Source organism: Lipotes vexillifer, unplaced genomic scaffold (assembly GCF_000442215.2).
Source record: "Lipotes vexillifer unplaced genomic scaffold, Lipotes_vexillifer_v1.1 scaffold697, whole genome shotgun sequence".
In the NCBI taxonomy this organism is placed as follows: domain Eukaryota; kingdom Metazoa; phylum Chordata; class Mammalia; order Artiodactyla; family Lipotidae; genus Lipotes; species Lipotes vexillifer.
The window spans coordinates 1,939,562-1,952,699 of record NW_006779498.1 but is presented as its reverse complement, the minus strand read 5'-3'; the positions used below and the strand labels follow the sequence as shown (position 1 = coordinate 1,952,699).

At 40.3% G+C, this 13,138-nt stretch overlaps 1 protein-coding gene across 1 annotated transcript in view; it reads right to left on the bottom strand.

The window, feature by feature from the left end:
• The window catches only part of SGCD (sarcoglycan delta), a 416,813-nt gene extending 407,698 nt beyond the window's left edge, over positions 1 to 9,115 (bottom strand). Inside the window, exon 1 of the mRNA XM_007452849.1 lies at positions 9,079 to 9,115. The gene's annotated coding sequence lies outside the window, so the exon portion shown is untranslated. The remainder of the gene's footprint in view (positions 1 to 9,078) is intronic.
• Positions 9,116 to 13,138: the final 4,023 nt, after the last annotated feature.

Below are 13,138 nucleotides of genomic sequence, written 5' to 3'. Positions count from 1 at the left end.
ACTCTTCCAAGTATTTAAAACTTCTCTGAACTCTAGTAGCACCTAAACAATGTGTGTGTGTATGCATCTATGTAAGTATATGTAATTATGCATGTGTATGTATAATTATACATATATACACACACAATTGCATATATTTGTTCAGTGAATGAATAAAAATCAAGCCAATGCTAAATTGCAGAGCATATCCTCCAGTAATAAGTAAACATCTATAAGATCAGAAGCAAAGGAATGAAAACTTACACAACGTGCCTCCGTTTCCTGAGGCACATGCGACTATGATATATTGATGTTAAGTAGGCTTAACTACAAAGCATTACTCTGCTCCTTCATGAGGCTCTTTTCAGCGTTCACCTGTTCATAAACAAATCCAGTTGACTTAAAGATAATGTTTTTTTGCACACAAAATGCAATAGGATTATATTTCCCAGAGAACGAATGTAGTGAAACTTTCTGTTGCTTTAATTAATACGGAGGAACCACCAATCATCAAGGCAATGTCATAATATAATAACCACCCATAACCATGGCTAATTAAATAGTTGCCAAGTATAACACACATGGGATTTCCAAAGAAGGTCATTCTGGATGGGCATTTTAAAAGCATGGCTTTGAGCTCTAACCTCATGGTCTCACGCATCCAAATCTTCATATCTGAGATCATGTAGCATGACAGAATCAAGGCCTTGACACTAACTTAATGTGACAGTCTCAAGGACAGGATCCATTTTTATGACTTGGACTTGGGAAGAACTTCCTCCTAGGTTGTGTGGCCTGGTTTCACTTCTGACACTGCTCACACCACCCAGACCTCAGTGACTCTGCTACCGGAAGGTTTTTCCAACGGCCTCACAAATGTCCAACATCAGTCACAGGAGCCATACGATTTGTACAAAGCCCATGCTCTCTATAACGTGTTTACAAAGATCCTTGAGCCAAGCCCAGCCTAAGTGGTACCTGGACCCTGTAGCTGTTGCCCGTCTAATTTAGGAAGTCACATTAAATGCCCAGCTTAAGGCTCTCCCACACTGACCTTCAAAATGTTAAATCCCAAGACTTTGACACGACTTTGACATCTTAACACAGAGACCAGCCTCGTCATACTCAAGTGGTCATACCCATGTTCACTCCCCTTCCTAAATCTGGTAGGTACCAAATAGTTACTGGAAGATCTTCTAGTGCCCTCCTTCCTACATTTTATCAGTTGATATTAGGATGATGGAAGGTCTTGGGGCAGAAACATACACAGCTGGCACATTTCACGAGGCTGAACACCTATTCTAGAATAATACTGTTAGAAACCATCACTTTCTGCCTGCGTTGTGTTTTTGTTTCAGCTGGATTCTTCTTCAGGAGAAGAACACATGTTCTCTTTATTTCCTCCCCAAATAAAAGAGATATCTAGAAACAGTTACAGTATCTGCATTATCAGTCTGCTGTGCAAGAATGCATTATGTTTTGAGGGATGATTAAAAAACAATCAGTAAACCTTCTAAAGACACATCAATGCTATCAAGTTTCCTGATGAGTTTTCTCTGGAGCCTATAAAATTTTATGGGCCATGATCCACTCTACTAATAGGGTTGAGGACAAGGAAGCATTGGCAGGCGTTTTATTAAGGCTTGCTAGACTCTTCCACCCACTAGGCTTCATAATGTCTTATTCCGTAAGGGGACTTATGGGAGTGATGACTGCAACTCTCTGTACAGTTACACACCGTGGGGCAAAGAAACGTGGCAAAGCACAGACTTGGCTGTGGAGGAAACCCCGATCTCAATCTGTTTTTTAAACAGAAAAAAAAATCTTTGACCATCTACTATGTGCCAGGTACCACAGCAGATCCTGGGTATATCTAGGTCTTCAAAAGGAAGGGTAAGATATTTCTGTCTTCATCAAGCTTGTATATTAATGAGAGACAATGGACAGTAAACAAGTAAATGGATGAAACCATTAGAACTAAAGTTAGGTGGGAGGAAGGAAACAAAGAAGGTTCCATGACAGAGAGTAGAGGGTGAACCACACTGGTCATGGAAGGCCATTCTGACCAAATGACAATTAAGGCGAGACCTAGAGGTAGAACAAATTTTCCAGCAGAGGACAGAGCAAGCATTTTGGCCTTATGAGCACCCTCAAGTTAAGCAGGATGGCCAGCAGGGTGGGCACTGAATGAGCTCAGAGGAAAGGGTAAAGGAGGGCTTTGCAGAGAGAAGCTGTGGACTAACTATACTCTGCCTTCTACGTTATGGGAAGAGTACAGAATTAACATGGCTAGGCTAATAAATACATTCACTTACTTAGAAATAAGACAAGTGATACAAATCAAGTGAGCTAGGGTTTGTTAACGCTGCTGCGGCACCTTACAACTTCCAGAACATTTAAAAGTCAACATGAATTACATCACTGTTTACAACTGTAACCAGTTTACATAAATAGCAGGAATAAGTTCTCTCCCAGGTTCATTACAGTTTCTAGAGTGTGTTGTAAATCTGAGTCATTTTGGATTATCTTGGCACGTAAATAGTTTTCCATTACCAGGTTAATTTTGAGGTCTCAGATTTAAAATTACCTGCTTTTCAAGGGTTGTTTTCATTCAGCCATCCATACGAGGCTTCAGTCTTGGATAGCTAGTGTTTGGCACAATTTCGACAGTGGTAATAAACTCCTCACTTTTAGCTCTGATATAACAATCATCCAGAAAAGTAAATGCCTATTTGTATGAAATGGTCCAGGAATGGCATGTTCTATTTAAACAAGTATTTGGACTAATTTAAAAGTGAGGCATTTCATCTTTTAGTTTTTTAAGAATTGGAATATGTAAGTGTTGAAGAGTTTTTACTGCAAAAAATTAGACAAGTGCACGCATTTAAAAGAGCTGAAGATGATACAGTTAAGAAAACCTTTTTCATTTACACTTTCAGCCTTTCTCCACAGAGGCAACTATTACCAGCCTTCTTCTTACCTCTAAAGAAATGTTCAATACACATACAGCCTTTATCCAATATATACATTCAAAGCATCCATACACACATTTAAGTTTTTCTTTTTCACAGAAAGAAGGGCATATTTTCTCTCTATTGTTCTTAATCTAAGTTGGTCCATTTACACAGCTCAGGGATAGTCCCACAAAAAATACAGAAATCTTTTTTTTTTTTAAGTTAGTTTTAAATTGTATGTGCACATGATATTTAATCAACTCTTTAGTGGTGAACACAGGTTGTTTCCACTAATTTTCTGATACCAATGCTCATTTAAACAAATGAATACTTACGGGTATTACCATGTGCTGGCACTAGTCATTCAGTGGTAAAAGACAGATTCCCTGCCTCTTGGACCTTACATTTTAGTGGAGGAAATGATAAACAGATAAACAAACATCTTGTTTGTCATACTTATTCTTGGGATAAGTCTTATGAATAAAAAAGTGAAGCCAGAGAAGGGGACAGGTAATGACCAGGGAGGCTCCTGTCTGTAGGACGGTCATGGAAAGCCTCTCTGTGGTGGAGATATTTGAGAAAAAATCATTAATGAGCAAGACAGTAAAGCATGAGGACATCTGGGAGTAGTACTCCAGTCAGAGGAAACAGCACCAGCAAGTGAGACGCATGAGAGTCAAACTTCCTTTACAGAAGGTAGTTCACACTTGACAAAAGTAATCTGAAACCATAAGAAAGATGACCACCTTTCTGTGTGGCAGCAAAGGTGAAAGAAAAAGGACAGTGGAAACTTCAGAGAAATTAAGGCAACAAAGAAAAAGTAACCTGGGTCGCTCAGCATAAAACCCTCCTCGGCTGACTGTCTCAATGTCTCATTTTATCATCTGATCTGCCTATTTCATTCTTTGTCAGTTTGCCTCATGCTGAGATAATGTTAAACATATACAGCTGACATACTTAAGTCCTTACCGTGTGCAAGGCACCATGCTAAGGGCAGTCTAAGCACAAGCTCACACATACTATGAGGTAGATGCTACCATGTTCATTTTAAAGATGATACAATTGTGGCTCACCAAGAGGATGTAACTTGTCCAAGGTCACACAGTCAGGGTCACAGTCCAGGTCTGTATGCCTCGCAGCCTGGGCTCACTTCACAATGTAATCACTCTCCTTCTGCTACAAGATCACCCCACCTTCCACTCACTCTTCTTTCTTACTGGGCTGCTTCTCACTTACAATCACCCTCTGCCCCTTTGGTTCACAGATGTAGAGTGTCCTGTTCATGGAACACGCCCTTGTCAGGTGAGTGGAATTGAATTCAGGGAACAGTATTTTTGTCAGAAGGAGGTTACTTGGAATGTGTTCAGAGAAGGGTAAAAAAAAAAAAGTGCAGGAAAAGATAAGGGAGAGATGAAAGAGTTCAAGACATTCATAAAGAAATGGGAGAGCCTGAGAGTAACAAAAACCATAGAAAATGAGAAAGAGAAAACACTTTACAGGCATCTCATCCTATTTTACAGATGGAAAGACTGAGAGCCAGCTCTTAGTGGACTCAGAGCCTATCCCAAGATTTTTGACCCCCGCTACCCTTACTCCCTCTCTTCACCTCACTTCTGTACCAGGTCCTACTACCACCCTCAAATGTGCCTTAAGAGAATATGACAATGGCCATAGGTTACAAAGTACAGAGATGCAAATTTGGCCCAATCTGAGGAGGCTGGAGATGAGAAACAATGCCCCAAGCTGCCTCGCAGCACAGTGAGGTTCTCCATCACTGAACGAATTACTGACACATCTGGCTGACATCTGTCAGTGATGCTATAAATGGCACTGTTGTAGTAAATAATGATTTAGCTCCAACAGTATTAAACCAACTCAGTTCTGTGGGCCAGTGTCTGGTTGGCTTCAACAGAATAACTTGGGGAGTTTTTAAAAATAGAGGGATTCCCCAACTCTTAATTTCAGAAATTCTGATTCAGGAGGTTTTGAGAAACCATGGAACCAGGTGATTTCTGAGGGACCTTCTAATACTAAGACTCTATTATGTTACTTTCTGTAGCATGGCTTCCAAAGTATCAGTCAGCTCTCATTATTAAGCCAACACACATAACAAGTAGTCCACTCCAGACTCAGAGTCAAGGAACAAGAAGCACTGCCACTGTCTCTGAACGCCTATGTTCTCTAGGCAGGTAACCCATCTTTTCTAGTCTCAGTGTTCACTTCTTTAAGATAGAAGCAATGGACTCTTAGAACAGTGCTAGAACTCTTGATCTGGATCTGTGGGCTCCTATTACATACCCAGAGGACCTCCACCCATCCTGGTAATGAAACTGCATGGGGCCAGTAGGCACATGACCCAGTTCTGGGTGTGGATTCTGAGAAGTGAGGGGAAGTTTATGTGGGAGGGTGTCCCTTCCTGATTAAAGGGGCAAAGGCTCATGAGGAGAAGTATTTTTCCCTTTTATGTCCTGCCACCTTTGTCCTGACTTGAACATGACACACGGAGATGAACAAATGGACAGTGGAGCAGGAAGGAAACTGTGGTCTTTAGGGACATCGCTCAGCTGCCGCAGCAGTCCTGGACTGTCCAGGTGTAGTCTACATCTATATGCACAAAAAGTAAGGCTTTATATTTTCCGACTCTATGAGCAGGGTTTCTATTACTTGCAGCCAAATGCAATCTTTACTGATACAGCATTAAAACTCTCTTTTCAAATGAAATCTCTTGAAAAACCCCAATATATGAAACAAATAAAAGTGGCTGTGCTATTTAGAAAGATGGATGGAGTGTTTCCAGAGCCATTCCTTCCTATTTCCTGCAGAGGTTCTTCCATGGAACCAGAACTGGCCAAAATCGGTACCTCTTAAGGTAGAGTCTCCAAGGCACCAGGGATTCTCAGATTTTCTCAGGACTCTGAGAGTTCTCTGCCAAATTTGTTCTTGTGCTTTTCTTTCTCTTTTCTTTTGATGTACTTATTTTATTTACCCGAATTTTGTCCTAGGAAACGCAGATCCAATTCATGACCTATGGCTACTACCATGCAGTTCTGGTGTCTGCATTTGTATTCAGTGTACAATCATGTTGGCAATAAGTGATTTGATTCTAATTGTCATGAATAGAAAAAGGAGCAGAGTGTAATATAATACAAAATGAAACACTCCTTCAAGGTGCAGATCAAAGGACACCATAGCATGCAAATGAAGGTACATTTGAAGAGAAAAAAAGTCATGGAAGAATCAAGTCTATATCCAGGATATAAGAGTATGAGTGTCTAGAATCAAAATAATCTCCAGACAACTGTCAGTCCCATGTTCATGGTGAGGCTTTATTAAATTCCAGTAAAGCATCTTCTACCTAAAATAACAATGTTGATAGTCTGAATACTATTACTTTACTTTGTATTTAATTCATAAATTCATTTTAGTCTTATAGATGCTAAAGAATGATTAAAATAGAGAGGTGATTCCCTAGTGGGTATTTTTGGTTTGTACATATTTAAATTGCAGTATAATAAAAGCAGTTAAATCAACAATGGGGGTGTGGATCTTTTCCCTCACCCTGTTAAAAGGAGTCTTTATATTACCCAACTCAAGAATTTCTGGACCACAGGATGGCCCTAATCCCTTCCAGATGGTCAAATCCATAATTCCATGAACCTCCTCACCTTATGAAATTAATATTAAATACTTCCACCAACAATGTGGTACGTGCCCCTGAAGGTTTTTAAAAATTAAAAAAAGAAATAAAATTAAATAAATTCAGGCATTAAAATAAAGCATATGTATCATTCTATATTCCTTTTCAAATGTTTGTCTTAAGGATGAAGTATACACGGGTAGGGCCTAGAACAAGCTATGCTCACTGCCATCCCGCCCCCATCTCCACCTGGTCCCTTCACTCATCACTCCCAGCAGAAATATCTCTGGACGGAACAAATATGGGTTAAAAATAAGGCCTTAGGAGCCTGCTCCCTCCTCACTTAGGAAATCTGAACCCTTGGGCAATGCCATTCTTACAAAATGTGCTTTCTGATTGCTTCCAGAGGGCACAGTGGGGCAGACTGACTGTGGGGTCTTCTACTGTGAAGATGGTAAAACCATTCTCCTCACTGAGGCCATGGTTTAGCCACACACTTCAAGGTGAACCAATCAGTGCCCGCTGGGCTTTGCTATTCTAGTATGTATGTTTCATTCCTGTGCACAGATCTCCCTCTGCCCCTGCTGCCCAGTTTGTGGTGTGGCCACTCCTCCCTCCCTGTAGCCTGTACCTCTGCCCTGGATTTCTTCTTCTCTACCCTCCCACACCCCTCTTTTGTTTTTTCCTTTTTAAATGTCCAGGGAACTTGATTTTCCCCTCATATACTTCTAAAACAGGGCAACTATAGACTTTCTTCCAAGTTTCAGGCAATGCTGTTCGTACCCCTGTAACCTGAAGTTGCTATTTCACGCCTGCTCTGCTCAAGGCTCAACGCACACTAAATTTAGAGGAGTATGAAATTAGAGCTCACAGTCTCCTTTTTCACTGGCAGTGTGTTTGGCTGTGGTTCATGTTCTTTCCTAATCTCTTGGCATCTTGCTCACTCCATAGGCAACCCAAGTGTAGTCACTGTCTGTCCTATCTTATCCCATGTCCAACAGTTTCCAAGTGCTCTTCATCCCAACCCAACCCAAAGATGACATTCATGGAGAAAATATTTGTGTGCCATCTCTCAGAATAAGAATCCCTGCTGCCAGTCACTTACTTCCTAATTCCCTCCTCCAAGTGCAAAACTGTGGAGAAAATAAAATTGCTGGCTGAGAGGGCTGACTTGCCACCAACAAAACACAATGCCTGCGCACTTATCCTAGGTCTTATGCAGACAAAGATATGAAAAAGTCCAGCCGCCCCACTCTTTATTCACCCATTCATCTAACTCTCTACTATCAGCTACTTGTTGAGAGATTTTAGAACCAAAGTAAATGCACACCTATTTTATTGAGGTCCACCCTGAGAGTTCTAGCCACTCTTCTGCTATTCAAGAGGTAGCCAAGAACCCACTCATTCATCTGTTTCCCCAGCCAGACTCTTGGCCAAGGCCCCTTTAGAAAACACCATTGCTGTCGCTGATGGTTCTGCCAGTAATCACAAAGCTGTAGTGAGACTGAGTCCAGCTCTTTCAGAACTGAACAGTGCTCTTAAGTGCAATTATGCTATGTATTTTCTAAATGTTAAGTATAGAATAAGATGTAGCTTTCGGGGGAGGGGTAAAACTCTGTATTGCATTATAGTTGATATGTATGAAAAAGAATTACCCAAAATTTGATTTTTTTAAAAAAATCACTCTTTTCAGTAAGGTGTAAAATAAAATCAATTGATCAATGAAATAAAATTCACATTATTATATGTCTGTCTTTTAACAATGATTTTGAGTAAATTACTGTTTTCTGTGACTCTTTAGTTGTCTATACTTCATAGAACACAGAAGTATTTCTTTTTGAGGGAAGAACTGCCAGTTACTTCTGCAATTCAGAAAAGATTGAAAATTATTCTAGAAACAGAATTACAAATGTTGATCCAGCATATTTCTAGGCAAATATATCACTGAGCTCCTTAATGACAGTCAAAATCCCACATAATAATAAAAGATGCCAGGAACTCATATACACGTATCTGTCCCTACACTCTGAAAGTGTGATCCAAAATAGAAACTTCAAACGCCGATTTCCTCTAAAATGAGAGCCATTTTCTGCTAAAAATGTCCCTCTCCAAATTCTCCTAAAGCAAAGAACACAGACAGTTTCATCTAAAATTATATTTCCTGCCAACGAACTGTCCTTCCCCACAGAGAAGTTGCAGACTGTTGGAGCAGGGTGACAATACAAGAGTTCACATACTTTTCTTTTTCACAGTCCTGTTGCCAGCTTAACCCTAACTTTCCAAAGTGTACTGCCGAAAATCACCTCTTGAAGGGGGCTGAGGGAAGAAAAGATGACAACCCCACACCAAATGTTGAAGTGATGGAGTTCTAACTTGTTCACACACATACACACAACCTCCCCACGCCCCCCACCCCCCCACACAAACACACAGAGTACTTGCAAACGAACAGCAGGCTTAGAAAGCCAAGAGAAAGCCTGGAAATGCAAGAACTGAGCAGTTCCCTACCTCTCCCCTGCTTCACAAAGCGGCTGAAGAGAATCCCCTGCGATCCAGGCGCGTGTGGAGAGGCTGGAAGGGGGCGGACGCTCAGCCTGCAGGGACTGAGCAGGCCCAGCCTGTGTTCAGAAGCTGCCCCAGTCAGATTTTCCAACTGCGGAGTTGCAGCCAAGTCCCTGCCCATGCCTGAAGAATTTCCTGAACAGCATTCCCGTGCTTTTTCTGACTGCTTTGAAACCGTACTCTGCCTGTATTTCAATACGCCTTTGTCAGGCCAACTCCCACCTACTGGGCCGGCGTCAGCTCTCAATGGGAAACACGTGTGTCAAGCACAGACTCGCTCCCCTGCCCCAGCGCCCATGGGGGCTGCTGGGCTCACAAAACCACAAAGGCAACGGCTTCTAGAACTAATACTGATTTCTCAGTCATTCTCCACACGGCCTCTGCTCTGTGGTGCTCGATGCTGGAGCTGAGTCTCCTTCCCCTGCTCCACGCCGCCCTTTGCCAACTTCCTCCTTCTGCTGACAGCCCCCAGCTGACCCCTGTTAGCCCCTCACCCCAACCCAACTCTTGCCAGTCCTGATAACGAGCCTATTACAGCTGAGAGATGGGAATCCTCATTTGATCTTCCTCCCTGCCAGTGCCTCTGTCTCTGCTCAAAGGATCAATTGCTGGAGGGGGAACAATATTTTTAGCATTTCCAGATTGGTTCAGTACTTCTGAGTTGTCCCCTCAACCTGATGTGTGCATCTCTTACTGCTGCCACTAAAAATAATGCAATTATTTTTCAGGCACTTTTGTGGCTCTCTGCTCTCTAAGTGTGCTGGTCCCCAAATGTAACATTTTGCAGGCTCAGGCTGCTGCAATGTGTGCTGTGGTTACAGGAAACAGAAAAGAGAAAAGAAGGTAACTTTAATCAGAATGTGTCATAATTCTCTGCACCTGTGATTACTTCTGGATGACCCTCCATCAGGATGTCCCATGTACATTCTGCTGGATGGTGTAGCCTACCTTTGAGATTTCCTCTTTCCATAAAACGCAGAGGAAATTTCTAAAGATACAAAGAGGACACCCCTCTTCTCCTACACTGAAAACCCCCTCTCTAAAGAGCCAAAGCTAAGTTGTCAAGGTAACATTGTAGAAAACGATGATTTAAAGAGAAAGCCTCATTTATTTTGAGTTTTATTCTTTTCTGTTTGGGGGGTATTAATATTTTACTTCCAAAATCATATCCCACTAGCAACTTATTTTAAAGAACTGGCTTGCCAGATTTTAAAAGTACTGTGTGTTCCTGAGGGACTGCTGTAAATAATAGATTTGGTAGGATCAGGAGTTTAGCATCAAACTGCACTGGGTACTTTCAGGAGGATTCAATTTTTGCCTTGGGAAGCAGTGTGTCTGTCTGTGGGGAAGGGAGCATGGGCACCTCTAAGGTAAGGACACAATTATAGAATCAAAGAATTTTAGAGGAGGAGGGAACCCCAGAGACCATCCGATCCAAATTGTTTCAACCCTTTATTTTACAAAGGGAAATGGAGGTCCACACAGATGAGATGACTTGTTCAGAGATGCAAAGACTCTTAATGTTAGAACTGATGCTAGAAAGCAAGATTTGGGTGAATTTTCCAGGTGCTTTCTCTTTTCCAGCATCATTTGGGAAAGGCCATATCATCTAACCTTCACAAGAGAAGGCTTAAAATCAGGTGGCCTGGGTCTAATCTTAGCTCTGTCTCTTACTGGCTGCGAATTCTGATTAGTTCACTTGACCTCTCTGGACCTCAGTTTCCTCACCTGTAAAATGGGGGTAATAACAGAATCCAGCTCACAGAATTTGGTGAGATAATCCATGCAAAGTGCTTATTATCGTGCCTATAAATTTTGGGTTACGTTTCCTTTTATTGAATCCAGCAAAAACCAGACCCTTTCTCTCACCAAAAAGCAAAACTGTACTCTCACATCTAGTTTGAGTTCCTAGAATCAACTATCTGATTGGCTAATTAAGTTTTCTGCCAAGTTACCTTTACACAATAGGGGCCTACCCCCTTAAACATAGACAGGTGTCCTAATGCTTTATTGGAACATTAGCCAACCACACAGCTATTTTTCATTTATTCACTACACCTAACACTGAAGGCTTTCCTCAAGATTAACTCACCAGCAAGGTAAACAGTCAGACCAAATCTGCAGTCAGTTACATGAGGCTCAACAAAGTGCCATTTAGAGAGAACTGGAGCTTCTGCCAAACTTTAAGAGCTCAAGATTACCATTCTAAAAATAGAAGACCATTAACAATTGCAATTTCCAGGTTTGGCAACTGCAATGTCCTAAATTAACAGCAACAATTACAAAACAAAAATCCTGTAGGTCAAGGAAGAAGTCTTACTGAGGAAACAGTGGCTACAAATTCTAAAGAATCAGATTTCTATCTGGGTTTCCAGAGCCTTCGTTTCAGAGGCAATCATAGCAAGTGGTTAATGAATCACACACTACTTATTAATCACGTTGGGGTGCCCAGGTTCTTTTGGGAAAACAAAGAGGAGGGGTAGTTCTTAATTTTAAGTGGTTTATAAATGCTTTGGTAAACAAAAAAACAACAGCAAAAAAAAAAAAAAAACCCAAACATAAAACAACTGGAAAAACAAGGTCAGATTTTATATAAAGGCAGAAAAATGGTGATGTAATCCAAAGGACGCTGCTTTGATGTCTCTCCATAAACTAGCTACATGGCTCATTTCAGCGTGGATATTTGAAGAGAGATACCTCCGTATAGACTCAATTCATTACTACTAGCTGGAAAATCCTAAAAAGTTACTTACGTCTTCTAATGTTAAGAAAAATTATCCAAAACTTGAAAATCAGACCAAAAGGTAGTCACATTCTATCAAAGTCATGTGTGGCAATTGTTTAACACGCCCTCTCAAGAATTATTTAAGGGAAATGTGCTTTTTCTGATTCACTGTTGACAACTGAATAAAGATCCCAAATATAGTAAAGTTACAAGTTACCTTGGAGAGTTTTGCCTGTTAAAGATACACAGTATTTCTCAGGATTGACATATACACACTACTATATTTAAAAGAGATAACCAACAAGGATCTACTGTATAGCACAGGGAACTCTGCTCAATATTCTGTAAGAACCTAAATGGAAAAGAATTTGAAAAAAGAATATATATATATATATATATATATATATATATATACACACACACACACACACACATATGTATAATTGAATCACTTTGCTGTACACCTGAAACTAACACAACACTGTAATCAGCTATACTCCAATATAAAATAAAAATTTTTAAAAAAAGAAGAAAAAATAAATCATTGATAAAATGCTGAAAAAATAAAATATAATCCCAAATGTTATAGTCTATTGCCCTATAGGACATTCACTGGTTTTGTATCTAGTCTAGCGATCTCCCGCCCCCCGCAGTGAAGAGTAGCCTCCACTTGCTGCAACTAGAGAGAGCCCGCGCGCAGCAACGAAGACCCAATGCACCCAAAAAATTTGAAAAAGAATATATATATATATATATATATATATATATATATACACACACACACACACACACATATGTATAATTGAATCACTTTGCTGTACACCTGAAACTAACACAACACTGTAATCAGCTATACTCCAATATAAAATAAAAATTTTTAAAAAAAGAAGAAAAAATAAATCATTGATAAAATGCTGAAAAAATAAAATATAATCCCAAATGTTATAGTCTATTGCCCTATAGGACATTCACTGGTTTTGTATCTAGTCTAGCGATCTTTTGTTAACATTCTTTATTAATGTACCTATGAACAAGGAGCTCCTTAAATGGTCTCAGAATCAGTCTTACCATCATACTGATTCCCTCATAGTTAATGAGTCAAAAAAAATCTTCGACATACTTTCATTTTATATTGTTATTTGTAGGACCCATGTATTTAACTTCAAAAAGTTACAGCTTGACACTGTTTCACTTTCTTCATCTGTATAATGAGTATTATAAGTCTTAACTGAGATAACACATAATAAACCACTCAGCAAAGTGTATGGCACACCGTAAGTG